This window comes from Megalobrama amblycephala, linkage group LG22 (genome assembly GCF_018812025.1).
Source record: "Megalobrama amblycephala isolate DHTTF-2021 linkage group LG22, ASM1881202v1, whole genome shotgun sequence".
NCBI lineage: Eukaryota > Metazoa > Chordata > Actinopteri > Cypriniformes > Xenocyprididae > Megalobrama > Megalobrama amblycephala.
This window is the reverse complement of record NC_063065.1, coordinates 9768117-9783547: the sequence shown is the minus strand read 5'-3', so window position 1 is coordinate 9783547 and position 15431 is coordinate 9768117. Positions and strand designations below refer to the sequence as shown.

Below are 15431 nucleotides of genomic sequence, written 5' to 3'. Positions count from 1 at the left end.
ATCTATCTATCTATCTATCTATCTATCTATCTATCTATCTATCTATCTATAATATAATATATATATTAATTATATATTATATACACTTATATATACTTATATACACTTTTTTTCTTCATTATATCAGGTCAGTAAGACCATCCTGACATTTTTTACTTTACATTTAAATAAATTAATTCCAAAATGACAAGTCATTGTATGGATGCAGTGCAATTTTAATATCTTTTGAATATGTATTGGATAAAAAAGGAAAGAAGTCATGCCACTGACCCTTTAGCCACCCAAGACTAGAAAAACGGTGAATGCTGGTGCACTGGCAATTGAAAGCCAATCATTTTATTCTTATGTTTGTAGAAGGTCAAGAGAAAGTGACTTATCTTATGAAACTTCAGCTCAATAAACATGCTAACCCTGGTTCTGTGCTATCTGAGCAACTAAGTTCATCAGTTCAGGAAATGAAAACAAAGGCTGCTAAGTGACCTATTAGCATTCTTTAAAGCTGCTTTCACACCTGGTAAAAGTTTCAGTTAGCCCAGACCAAACTCAAACACTGATCAATCTTCACTTGTGACAAACCCCTCAAAAGCCCCAAATCAAACAAACACTGTGAGCATGTCATCACGGTCAAAGAGAAGACTAGCACGTCTTATATTCTTCAATACTTGATCTGTTTCACCTTTCCTGTGCTAATGGATGTCCATCTGGGAGAGATACTAGACTGATGACAGTTTCAGGAGAGGCTGGAGGGACAGATAAGAACCAGCAGATGGCAAAAATGTGAGTTTTAGCAAAGCATAACTTAATGCTTAGAGTGGAAAGAACAGAGCGACTCAGGTTTGATACCACCACACAGGTTTTTTCCTTCTACACATCCAGCGTGTAATCAAAGAGTCCTGTTTTTAAAGGCTTTCCTATGCAACAGAACACAAACTTCCAGCAAATGCATTCATCACATCTTAAAGCCATTTGCATGCTGTTGCGCGAGTCGCTCTGATCTATTTTCCGGCCAGCACGTTCAGCGGAACTACTGGGTGAAAATGGATACTTCCAACATTTTAGCAGGATTATCATTTTCACTGCTGTTTAAATGCTCAGGATATTAGATTAAGAGCAACAAAGGCTATTTTCATCAGGGGCATGAAAACCCCCGGTTCTTGGTTCACATGAGGTTTGGAAAAAGGGGAATGAGATGAGGGCTTCAGGGGAAGAGCTCAAATTAGATTGACTGAATTCACAAAGTGTGACCCCACCCCCTTACAACTACACACTTAGTACATGCCGCACCTCAAACCCCAAAGCCAGCCCCCCCAACCCCCACACCCAGATATTTCTAAAGGCCTTTGAGGAAGAAAAGTGGCAAACAATCCTATTCTTTAGTGGACTCACTGATCACTGACAAGAAATGTCGCTTATTGTACCAGTAGGTACGGTCTTCGAAAACTTGTTAATCCAAGACAAGGTTTCCCACATTTTTGCCAGCTAAAACCACTCAGTCCCAAGACTAAAGTAAACCCATCTTAGACCTCAAGAGAGCCACAAGTATCTTGCCAAATAATAAGTGACAACATCTTTTAGAATATTTTAAATAAATTAATTTTATCTGAGTCATAGCTTTGTGGACAAGTGCTCTGAAATACAGTGAAGCAGTGCTTTGAAGGTCCCGAGTTCAAGTCCTCTCTGCTTCCCCAATGATTCCTTGTACTATCATATTGAAATAAAGACAAAAATGTTAGTCTTTAGTTTTTTTCTTAAATTAAATATTTCATTTATTTCTGCCTAACAAACTCCCTGCAGTTTCTTTGCAAATGGGATCTGAACCAGGTTTGCAAATGAAACTGCAGGGGTGTTGTGAAAAAAAAATGCTTTAAAAGTAAAAAAACAAAACTCCGCTAAGATATAAAACCCTTAAAACACCTTGATGAAAAAAGAAACGGTATGTGAATCTATAGACTAAAACAATCTCTAAGGATCTCTGAACCTATGTGCTTGAGGCCTCTAGAATAGGACACTATGAACTGTTCTTGTGTCAGATAAGCCTGAAGACCCTGCAGGAGGTCACTTAGGCTGTGCAGAGCAAAACCAAAAAGTCCCCCTCCCAACACACAAAAGAAGGACACAGAATTAACCCCTGCAAGGGCCCTCTCCCGTCTACAAGCCTAAATGAGGCTCACAGGTGCAGCGAGAACCTTGTGTGTGTATATCAGCTAGAGTGGGGCCTACTTGGTTCATTTATCTCATTCATTATGCTTGGATGAGATTTGATGTCTTTGGGCCAAGGGGGAGAGAGAGACAGAGAGAGAGAGAGAGCACGAGCGTGAACAAGCTCTAAACATAAAATGACATTTGTGGTGTTGTCTTCCACGGACTCGAGTGCCAAAAGCACGCAAGCAATGCAGTCGCGCTCTGGATCAAAGACTTTATAGAGTCAGCTGCCTAATGCTTTGACCTCTGCCTAATGCTCTGGTCTCAGCAAATAAGCCCATCACTCTCCTGAAATATCCACATCTTCATCGCCAACGTATACGAAATGGCTAAGCTTAAGTGTCAAACACAGAACACATCCCAAAGGGAAGACCATTTTCACTTTGGATGTACCAAAACTCAACAGCTATTCAGAAACGTCACTGAATGCCATTCATCAGACTAGGACATCAAGCAGATCAAAAGGTAAACCAGTAGGCTAATTGCAAACTAATTGCACCACTTTAATTTCCCAGACAACTGTCACCATTGTCAGGCTCGTCAGCACCGTTCTTTGAGATTCAACATCAAAGCGGGTTGCTAGTTAACGCAATTATCAGTATACAGACAAGTTTCATGTGTCACTGGCTCTAATCAACCAATAACTATGGGGTGGAACCTCAATTATCAAAACTTAAAGTAATTTCACCGTATTATTACAAAGTGTGTTTACACACTGTCAAAATTACATTAAACCACTATTTGCATACCTGTCTCAATCTTTTTTTTTTACTGAGAGCAGAGGGGGATTCATGCCTCACTGGAACCAAATAATTACCAATAACAGACCTGCTAATGTAAGGAAACTTCTCCAGAGAGCTATCACATGTTTTAACAGCAGTTAAACTGCTTAGCTAATACTCAGTGTACTTTTATTTCTTGACAAAACAATTCTGTGCTTCAGATCAGGGGAAGCTAACTTCAAGCTAATTGCCCACACATGTCCTAGATTGACCGCTCCGTGGATGGTTCCTTTTGCCAGAAAAATTAAGAGTGTTGTCAAGTACTTTCTTGGACGAAAGTAACTATAAATGCCTCCAGATCCCAAGCAATAACCATTTTCAGCTTTAAGCTGAAACAACTGTCGGAAGAGAGCGTTACTTTAGCCGTTAGGCTACACGGCTGCCATGTGCAATCAGGGAACGAGCGCATGGGCTACTTATTGACTAACACTTCAAACGGTGTATTGGTTTCATAGGCCCTCATTGCCTTGAAACCAAATATAGAAGTCATTTCCTCTGTAGTCTTTATCAGAACCATCATCTAGATCCGCAATATGGGCCCCTCAGTTACATTGGGCCAGAAAACTTCTGCATGGTTAAGTACATTAGCATTTCTGAAACACATTAGTGCAGCCAAGACATGTACAACAGTTTATAACATGATTTTACTCCAATCACATTGGCAGTTCAGTAAACTAAATGACCTGAAGTTATTTTCTATAAAAAAATAAAAATACGCCTATAAATGGCTATAAATTCCAAACCATGACATACTTTATAAAGTGAAGGCAATTAACCATTATCTGTGCAACATTCTTCCTACCACTTTGCTGTTGGGTTCTGGTCAGGTTGATTCACTTCCAAACCCAGGTCGTCTTGACCATCATTTTGACGGACGACGACAATGATGTATTGGGTGAAGGGGACAGGCTATCGTCCAGACTGTCCTGGGGTTTGTATGCCCCCAGCATGCTTAGGAATCCCAAGATCCCTTGGATCCCTCAGGCTCTGTCACTGCTCAGCATCTCAGTGCTCAAGAAACAGTAAAGCACAGTGTGGCATGACAGCATGTGTAAATTATTAGCCCATGGGAGCCCCACATGTAAGAATAAAGTGATACTAATCTTGCATATATAGCAGATGGGAAGCAGCTGCAAGAGAGACAGAGAAAGATCCTGCAACATTCTTCCACTGCAGGAAAGGCACCTCAAGCAAGGGTCATTAGTGTGAACCACTATCTCCAATAGAACAGGCTTTGAATTGGTGCATTGTCAGAGTGAAGGGCGGAAGACAGAAAGGAATTCCTACAGGACACGAAAACTCCCATCCTCTAAGACTCTAGGAATGAGACAACATAAAAATTAGGTCAAATACATAAACATTTTTATTTGTCACTATAACAACAATAAACGGTCACAAAATCAATATCATGAAGAATTTGAAGGCTAATGATATAGATGCTAAGGAATCTAGCAATCTGTTGATGTTCTTGCAAGATAAAGCATTACATGGTAGAATTAAACATCCACAAAGCCAAATGGGGATGGAGTTATTCTAATTAAGCTCATTTGAACATTAAATGACAGTCTTAATGTGACTGCAGACTGAAACCAGACTACAAGAGCACGAACTGAGCACTTATGACAGACAAAAAGTTTAGAGAGACACTCAGAGAAGCATTGTGAGACAAAGGAGAAGATAAACCCTTACGTATAACATTAGCAGGTTATTAGGTCTGACACCAGGCTAATGGAATCAGAGTTGGTAGCCCACATTTCCTTTATTTTTCATAATTTTCATGTCCAGCCAACCTTCCTCCCCAAGAAAAGACCTCATGAAAAGTAAGAGTTACAGACCTTCATGTCCATATTTCTGTCTCAATTCATACTACTTTAACCTGACAGCTTTTCTATGAGGGAATAAAAGTAAAAAGAGCAGCTACATTAACAACATCTCATTCCTAGACTACATCTGATCCTTAAACAGGTAGAGGAAAAGGTTAGCGCAGGGGTCACTAATCTAAATGGAAAACATGGATTGAACAATTACAGATTCACTATAAAAGGCTTTGAGTCGTTTCCAGAAGACACATAAATAGAGATGTTTAGCTGCGTATTACGCTAACTACAACTGCAAGTATGCTCTCTCCATTTAAAATTGTGTGTTAAAAAAAAAAAAAAAAAAAAAAGTTCATAAACATTTGCACCTGTTCTGGCAGATATTTTACATGCGAACCTTTTGTAAACACTTATGCAATTAATAGTGAAGGGGACTCAATGAATGGCCACATCCACTCCAACATAAGTGCCTTCCGGGTTATTTGGTGAACTTAATTTGAACTTTTACTCACCCTATACAGAAACTACACTAAACTTTTCAGTAAGTTTCCAAAACTGTATCAAATCTGATAGGATACTTCTATCTTTAGGGATCACAAGATCCCGGCTACTTCCTTTAGCTTTCTTATCCGAGGCAAATAATGCTCTGCTTCCGGAAGCAAGGTTTAATCCTCTCAGACCCAGAAGTGAAAGGCAGGAACAAGACAGAAAAGGCAAATCCTCATGTGAGGAGGCCCTGTCCGCACTTCGACATCCTGAAATGGCTGGTCGAGTATAATCCCTAAAAGCATGCCGCAAGCAGGTCATTGACAGAGAGAATTAATGTTTGGTGTGTGTGTGAGGTGGATAGTTATCTTGATCACGGTCACCGCCCGCACAACCTTAGAGGTTGCTTAGGGCAGTGATAAGGAGAAGATTGGAAAAGGGCGGCTAAAAGCATCAGGACAGCTGAAGAGCAAAAGGACAGTTCAGGGCAATTCAGGACTGAAGATGAGATAAAAGGTGAAACGTTTGAAGACAAACCAAAACAAATGTTTTAAAAGCATCTATTTTTTTTTTCTTTTTTAATTAAATTATATATATATATATATATATATATATATATATATATATATATATATATATATATATATATATATATATATATATATATATATATATATATATATATATATATATATATATATATATATATATATATTTTTTTTTTTAAGTCCATATTTATTTACTGTAAATAGTGCAAAAAATTAACTATTTAAATGAACAATTTAACTTTAAATATTTATTCAGTTAAAGTCAAATACATAAATGATTTTAATTGTTTTCAATTTAATTTAAGTAAAATAGTCAAACAAACAAACAAAAAGCCAAATAAAATATTTATAAAAAATATAGAATTACAATACAATTAATTTATAAAGGTAATATATAATAAATGACAATTTACATTTAAAAAAACAAAATTAAGTAAAGTCAATAAATAAAATTAATTTAGTTAAATGGTATGAAAAAAAAAAAAAGTGCACAATAGACTATGTAGACAAAATGTCTGCTTCAAATATCAAACAGAAGTACTTTTATTTGGACGTGTGAAAATATAACTGAATGGTCAGCTACACCGGATCTTCCGAATAAGGGGCTGTTTATACGACACCGTTTTCAACCAAAAAAAGGAAAACTTATGCATTTTGGCCATTCATTTACATGACAATGGTGCTTTGGGGGTCTAAAAACGCAAACTTTTGAAAACAGGTTTCAAAGTACGAGTTTTAGAAAACAACTCCATTATCATCTCCATGTAAAAATGGAGCATGCGTATTACGGATTCAGTCTATAGGCTCATAGTGTTTCTTTACAAAGGGACATTGCCAACTACTGGCCTGGCATGCATAATACAATGTTTTCATTCGTTTTCTGCTGATCTGTGAGAACGGGGATCATTTTGACAATATTGTTGTATGTACGCAAAAAATGCAAAAGGTAAAACGTTTCTGTTTTTAGTACATAGTTGTCGTGTAAACGTACCCTAAGATCTTTACATGACCTAAAATTTTAATAATTACATGATGTTCATGATACTGGCCAGTTATTTTATGCAGAATTATAGACAGCGGCTTATCAGTATATAGGCTAAGAATAAATGATTCACATTAACTGTTATGTTGGGGGTCAATTTGACCCATTTAGATTTTCTAGTTGTTGGAAATACTGGCTAACCTATGTTTTTTTTCTTGATATTTTGTGACTTTTTCTCATTTATCATCATGAACATGCATGCAAAGTTTCAACATGCTGGTGTTTTTTGACATATACAAACAAAATTACTGTTACGTTCGTGATGTTCAGACAATTTGACCCCCATAGGTAACCATTCAAAATCAACTACAGACCCTAAATTCAAAACACTTCTGTGTTGTACGTCAGAACTCCTCAACTCTAGTACTGATGTGTCAGTGTCTTAATGAGTTTAACTGCTTTTTATTTTCAAAGTTTGTGGAAATATAAAGTTGTTTTACCTGTTAATTTTCTATCCCACTTTTTGAGCATAGATATTAAAATGACTTTTCTAACTTAAATTGTTAAAAATGTTGAATACTTCAGAGCACAGACTTAAGTTCGGTATCTTTTTAAAGGGAAAACTTCACAGATTATTGTAGAAGTAAAAAGTAAAAAAAAGTTGTAATAGTATAGAAGTTATAGAAGTTTATGAAAATTTAAAATATATAAAATATATATTTTTTATATTTTATATAAAATATATATTTTACAAAACATTTTCAACTCTAAAACATCAAGAAAATCAAAGTTAAATATCTGAACAAGTTCTGTGCTGAATTTTAGGTTGATATCTCAAAAAAACAAGTTTTAGTAAGACTTTTTGTGTGCAGTACCAACCTTTTTCACTAGATGACATCAAAACTCCACTGGTGATTCTTCAATTTCCATACTGTATATGGTTTGAGTGATCTGAACCATATTTTCCATACTTTTCAAAATATTTATGAAGTAGACATCCTATTCATTAGAGGTTTGGGGAGTAATATTAATATTTGATTTGAATTCGATCCCTAAAACACAAAAAAAACATAAGGAAAGAATCAGAGCGTGTTATAGTGTCGTTTCTTTTGAAAATCAGTCACCAAATATGAAAACTAGAGTCTGAAAGCTTTCAAACGATATATAGTTTGTCAAGATTACTTTAGGTTTAGACTAAGATATTATTGTTATAAATGTATAATGGTAAATGTCCCACAGGTCGGGGGAGGGGCCGTCTTAAATATTGTGGTTAAAAATATTTTTATTAATCAAATTCAGATATTTATTCTTTGTAATGTGTGAAAAATATTGATATTAAAAGTTAATTATTTAAACATGATTGTATGTTTTTTTTCATAGTGTAATTTTTGAGGAATTGTATTGAATCCAATGAGGGTCAATTTGTCCCCCTCCATAACGAGTGTACACAGAAATCGAACAGTGCACAAGGGTTAAGTCTTGACATGTAATGTATTATGCAGAAGACTGGACCTCACACACATAGAATGCACAAACAATAAATTGTCAAATTGCTCTTTTGTGCAGAAGTCCATGGGTGGTAAGAAAAGACGCCAATGGCTGTGGCTTTTTATTCTAATTTCAGCCTTCGAATATAGAGGAAACGACAAGGGTCTGGAAATTTGTGATTGGCATGAGAGTAGGAAGCTCTTTAATTTAGCCTCCAGCTCCCTTCGCTTTTTTTAGACGAGGAAATAATTACCACACAGCATTGCCGCTAAACAACAACTGTTCAAGCACTGGGCTTTATCACATCACAAGTTATTTATAATGTTTATGAGTCCTCTCTTCTTACGAAAATGAGGGGGCATTCGTATGAAAATAGATGTGGTGAGTGCCAGCAAACCCCTCCTGCGTTCTGCCTCCCTCCCCTCTCACAGTGCTCACACCTGGCTGTTTATGAAGGGGCAGTTGAAAGGGGACATTATGGCCCTGTGCTACAATAGAGGACGTCTGCGCCCAGGCCTCTCGGAGAATGGACGCAGCTGCCACGCTGAGAATGACCACGTTTAAAGGTCCTCATCACAGTGTGTGTGCGTGCTGTGTGAGAGATAGCATTAAAAGATGGTGAGGGGGTTGGTCAACTCAAAGACTCATGGAAAAATGTATGTTTAGTTAAGAAAGTGAAATACTGGGAACTGCTGATGTCATTCTTCTGAAAATGTTCTAGAAGCATCATGCCTTACTCAAAATGAGGGGGCACGTGGATTTGAAACGCAAATTCCAATAAATAAATCAGAAATCTCAAAAAGACATTATAAATTTGATAAGAAACATGAATTTGTTAACAAATAATCTTTGTTATTTAACTTGCATGTTTTAAAAAAAAATTCAATGGTGTAAATAAAAATATATAAATAAACAAAAACCAAACAAACTTTGGTATCTGATTTTCTCGCATGTTTTAAAACAAATAAAATGTTTTATTTATTTGTTTGTTTGTAACATGCAAGTTAAATATCAATGATAAGTGAGTAGATAAACGTATTTTGTTTTGTTATTGATCTTTATTTGTTTAATCTATTTAATTACTTTCATTAAAACAGACAAGTTAAATATAAAATATTGTATTTATCTTGCATGTCTTAAAGAAATAAGATTTCAATGATGTAAATTGATTAAATAAATATAGAATATAGAACAGTTAAATAAAGCAAACAAATAAGAAACAAAAACTTTGGTATTTGATATTTAACTTGCATGTAATAAAACTTAACAAACAAACAAAAACCAAATAAAAAGATGTACCTTTTTAAAACAAAGCACTGAAGTAGAAAAAAAATAAAATAAAATCAATATATAAATATAAAATACATTTTAAAAATAAAAATTTGTTATCACTGATACTTCAACTTTTTTTATATAAATAAAAATGTGTTTTAAAAAGATTAAACTGAATTTTTGAGATCTAAAAATGTAAAGCCACAAAGATCACCATGGAACATCTAAATGGTCTATTTTCTTTTCTACTCGTCACTTTTATTACCAAATGCGAACTGCAATGTTGTGGCCAGCAGCGGTCATCTTTTAGGACACCGAAACAGATCACATGGGCTTGCCCTGCAACAGGTGCAAATTCCAGTAATACCTCTGTGTTTGGGAGTATTGTGTTTTTATCGGAGCCATTCCAGTGGCACTTGGCGGATAACCGGCCTTGATTCAGGACAGGTATAACTCAGTCTCTTCGGTTTCAAAAACACACAAGATTTGTCTGTTTTCCCCATAATAGTTCACAGTCTGATGTTAGGACCGTGGGGACAGGGCTATTTTCAGCCTTTGGAACATGTGTGTCCATCTACAAGCAGGAAGCTCACTACATCTTAAAAGGCACTAGTGGGGCTCTGCTGTCATCTTGGTGCTAATTGGGTGCCCATTTAAACAAAGGCAATAAACAAATGACCAAAGAGGAACCTCTTGACAGCCATAAAAAAGCCAGTTTGTGAGAGGAACAAGAAATCCTATTCTAACCCCCACTGACAGCCACTTTCCCCCCACAAGCAGCTAAGAAAAGTCCTCCATTTAAGGAATGAGAGCTTGACCTGGATCAGGTTCATCTCAGCAGGATGGCTACTGTTGAAGCTTCCTCCAAAACCAGCCATGAATTCATGCAGATTTGGGGGTTGCATTACATATTATTACTTAAAATCTGACAGAATGTGATGCAACTTGAACCAGAAATGTATAATGTACCCAGAAATGCATAATAATAATAATAATAAAAAATAATCTTTTATTGTTCTTAATCATCTGGTATTCTTGTCTGGATTTATTTACTCAATGGCACTATTATTTTTCAAAATAATGCACTGAAAACCAGTGTTATCTTAGTATCTACCATTATAGTTTGTTAAAATTTTGAATTATGTTTCATATTGTGTGTTTGTGCTTTCATTTTATTTATAGTACTTATGTTTGTCACTTTTTTAGTTTGTTTTCTTTTTAAATATGTGACCCTGGATCACAAAACCAGTCATAAGTCGCACGGGTATATTTGTAGCAATAGACAATAAATTGTATGGGTCAAAATTATCGATTTTTCTTTTAATGCCAAAAATCATTAGGATATTAAGTAAAGATCATGTTCCATGAAGATATTTAGTAAATTTCATACCGTAAATATATCAAAAGTGAGTGGATAAGCATTTGTGATTTTCTCAGTATTTTGATTTTTTTGCACCCTCAGATTCCAAATTTTCAAACAGTTGTATTTCGGCCAAATACTGTTCCAAATGCATCAATGGAAAGCTTATTTATTCAGCTTTTGGATGATGTATAAATCTCAATTTCAAAAAATTGACCCTTATGATTGGTTTTGTGGTCCATGGTCACATATGCCTGTATGATTAGTTTTGGTTATTTTAGTGCTTGAAATGCATTTTATTTCAGCTAGTTGCATCTCATTTAAGTTAAATGTCTAATGAAATGTATAAAACCATAAAAAAAGGTTACTTTGAGATAAAATATACATTAACCATACAGTTTAGTTAATGTAGATTTTTAGATTTAATGATAATAACCTTGATTGGCACAGCATGCAAAAACAGTGAACGGCAGTGTGACTCTTCCAGCTGAATGGGCAGTCCAAGGAAAACCTCCCGCTAGTGGGTGATCTGGCTTTCGTACTACTGGCGTGAGAGTGCTCTTTGGAACAAATCAACTAATAATCCCATTAGACCACATAATTTCCTCTGGTACACATTCTTTGACCAAATGGCAGAATACAACTTGCAGAGTCAAAAGAGAAATAAAGGAGAAAGACAGTGGAAGTGGAAGGCAAAAAAAGAAGCTATGTACTTTTCAGCTGTGCAAGTGAATGAAATGTAAACAGTGCTTTAGAGAACAGCTTTAGATCTTAGCAAACATTGCTGGGGCCCTCTGTTCCACTTTGTAACCCCACTGGCTGGCAGGGAGCTCAGCCTCTTGTCAAGCACCAATCTTTTGTAGTGCTCCCCTGAAACTCAGCCAAGCTTCTTTCTCAGGATGTGCTTGCATATGCATGAAGGAAGGACCGTCCGGCCAGCCTCACCCCTGCCACTAGAAGCCAAAACTTTGCACTCCATCCTGGACGGAAGTACGTTTCACTGCCTTATAAGCAGTTCCTCACATGACAATTCGACGAATAGTTCTCAACGTCTAACCCAGAGCATTCCCCATCCTCTGTCATGGAACGCCTACCCACAGAAAACAAGAGAAGCAAATAAAAGAACACTTGTTATACAAGCCCACTTCCTCCTAAAAGAGATCTTGATGGCCTGTGTTTTCGGCAAAACGGTGAAAACAGATAAATCTAGGTTTTTTTCCAATCCCTTCCTCTCCTGGTGACTATCATCCTTGTTTACTTTCATTCTCCGTTGTAGATAGCAGAGAGCCAGAACGCTCGCTTTCCAGGTGATTTCCTCCAGCCGATGTGGAGGGCTGATTCAGATCTTGCATGTTTAGACAGTGCTAAGGACTGAATGGAGGCTGGGGATATAGTGCAGACCTAAATTGGCAATGGTTTTCTCCATGACAAAAACTGAAATTCCCCTTCTCTCCATACTGGACATTGATACACCACAGAATTAAATGAATAGCTCAGCCAAAAAAGAAAAATCATCATGTCATCATTTACTCACCCTCATTTTGATCCAAACCTGTATGACTTTCTTTTTTTCCTGTGGAACACAAAAGAAAAATATCTTTGCCCAAACAGTTTTGGATCCCATTGATTTTCATTGTTCGGACGAAAACAGTTCTTTAGAGCATCTTTTGTGTTCCATAGAAGAAAGGCAGTCGTACAGGTTTGGAACAACAATAAATGACTATTTTAATTTTGGGTGAACTATTCCTTTAGTCGAAAAACAGGATGGCCGTCATCCGCGACAATCCCAACATGGGATCTCGGAGCACTGAGGTCACCAATACAAAAAGACTTTAAACAATTACAACAAGCTATAACAAGTCTCTTTCACTCATATACTTGCGATAAGACAGCACAGCAAATCTTCTTTCTAAACATCATTCAACAGTCATTTGGTGAACTTTAATTGAACTTTAACTTACTGAAGAGTGTCTGTGTTGGGTAAGTTTCCAGTGACACCGTGCCAATTTAGGCCTGTACTGTCTCCATGCCTTCATTCAGGCCTAGGCAATGGTTTCTTCCATGACAAAATAATAAAATTCCCCTTCTCTCCACAATGGACACTGATACACCACAGAATTAAGAGGAAAACATTTTGAAATCCATCAACTGCGGCTTGTTGTCCATCCTAGTCATGGAACCTGAGATTTGTGTTTATGCTGTGCTCTGCTAAGGATGGAAAAACGGCATCAGCGTTCATCTTCGTGGCAACCAAACCCTGAAAAGGTTGGTCCATTTGAGAAGTTTGTCTCTTAAAAAAAAACAAACAAAAAAAACAACCTGCTTCCCTTATCTGCTGAGCACCTGTGAGAGCACTCAAAATCACTCACTGAAATTAAAAGACAAAAGCTTGGTTTTTCATTCTTATACGAGCCTTTTGACTGCATTAGATGAGTGTAAATGCATCTGGAAATACACTGTTAGGCATCAAGCAAGTTTACATTTTCAGAGCTGCCGTTTCACAGAACACACACCGAGACTCCCACAAGGGTTAATAAGTTGTTGAAGCCAAGAATAAGATTTTCTTTGCCACCCACGTGGATCAGAATTCTAAGCTAAAACAACAATATGGCTCTTAGCCCTTTCATATCTCCGTATAATGCAGCTGATACTTTTTGTATCTCACATCCTGTTTGCTGAAGACTACAGAAAGGCGCACCCATCCCAGTGAATTCATCAGTTTAAATTCATCTTTTCTGTTATTGCAACATATCAGTTACTGTAATTATCTGCACATTGGTTACATTCGTAGCCTCTACCATGTACTTGACTATGTTTCCTCAGAAGCACAAAGCATTAACAGTTCCTCTTGATTCCAAAAACTATGCACATGCAATACAAAATATTATAATGGGAAGAGATATATTAAACATTTTATGTACACCGTCTTAAAAGTAAAGTGCTTATTGGAAAAGAGACTGAAATTAAAAGCTATCACAATCAAATCTTGCTCAGGAGTTGTAATACAGAACTAGATCTTTTTAGTGCATTATAAAAATTTGAGTTCAATCAGTTTTGAAGGGATAGTTCACCCAAAAATGAAAATTTGATGTTTATCTGCTTACCCCCAGCGCATCCAAGATGTAGGTGACTTTGTTTCTTCAGTAGAACACAAATGATGATTTTTAACTCCAACCGTTGCCGTCTGTCAGTCAAATAATGCGAGTGAATGGGAACTCTATCAATAAGAGTCGAAAAAACTTGCACAGACAAATCCAAATTAAACCCTGCGGCTCGTGATGACACATTGATGTCCTAAGACATGAAACGATCTGTTTGTGCAAGAAACCGAACAGTATTTATATCACTTTTTACCTCTGAACTGCGTTCAGCACTCGGTTAGTGAGGTCTGATCGTGCTCTGACAACGGCAGTGATGTCTCGCACTCATTGAAGTATAAGCGCGAGACATCACTGCCGTTGTCAAAGCGCGAGCCGCAGGGTTTAATTTGGATTTGTCTATGCATGTTTTTTTTTCAACTCTTATTGATAGAGTTCCCATTCACTCACATTATTTGACTGACAGACGGCAACGGTTGCAGTTAAAGTCATCATTTGTGTTCTACTGAAGAAACAAAGTCACCTACATCTTGGATGTGCTGGGGGTAAGCAGATAAACATCAAATTTTCAGTTTTGGTTGAACTATCCCTTTAATGGTCCTCACTAATAGTTTGTTTTGATAATTGGAAAATGTTCACTAAAATATTTAATTCTGCCAGTAAATTGTCAAGGAAACTATAGATGTCTTCAGCAAATGTATACTTAGAAAATTTTAATCTGTCATTATGTCAGATTAGTGAATGAATCATTCTTTTGAATCTTTTAATAGAATCAGATGAACTGGTTCACCTATATTGTGAATTTGCTCATGAACTGGACTCAATCCAATTTTATACAGTCAAATAATGCTCAATTAACCCACAAACTTCAAGAAAAGTGACAATGCAAAAATGCATGCACACACCAGAAAATCTTTAGGAAATAAGCTAAATTGTTCAATATAAAATCATTCAGATAGCTTTTATGTTAGTTGGCACATCTGGTGGAATAATGCTGGTCTAACATGTTATGTAGATTGAGAGCAATTCAAATTTAAAATTCTAGTTTATTTGTTCTTCAAAAAGCCTTGTATTATGTATAAATATAACTGCTTTATTTAGCAGCCAAGACATTTGACCAAATATACTGCTTATATTAAACTCAGTACATGTAAATGCCATTCTGTTTATTAATTCAAGCTGTGAGTGCACCGTGGGATTTGGGTTTTTCTGAAAGGTTTAGATTCACAGGTTGTGTACACAGTCGATAACACTCCGATTTACCAAGTGTTTTCCTAAGCAGCCATGTAATCCGCTCTACATCAGCCGTGTGGCTCAGCAAAGCCTTTGCAGTCGAGTAACTCCAAAAGCCAGTGGATCACTCTTGCTTATGGAATCAGATGTGAAGTAGCCATGG

The 15431-nt window shown here is 36.5% G+C and overlaps 1 protein-coding gene across 3 annotated transcripts in view; it reads right to left on the bottom strand.

Moving 5' to 3' along the window:
- sulf1 (sulfatase 1) overlaps positions 1–15431 on the bottom strand; it is a 106546-nt gene that overhangs the window by 48694 nt on the left and 42421 nt on the right. The gene's annotated exons all lie outside the window — the stretch shown is intronic.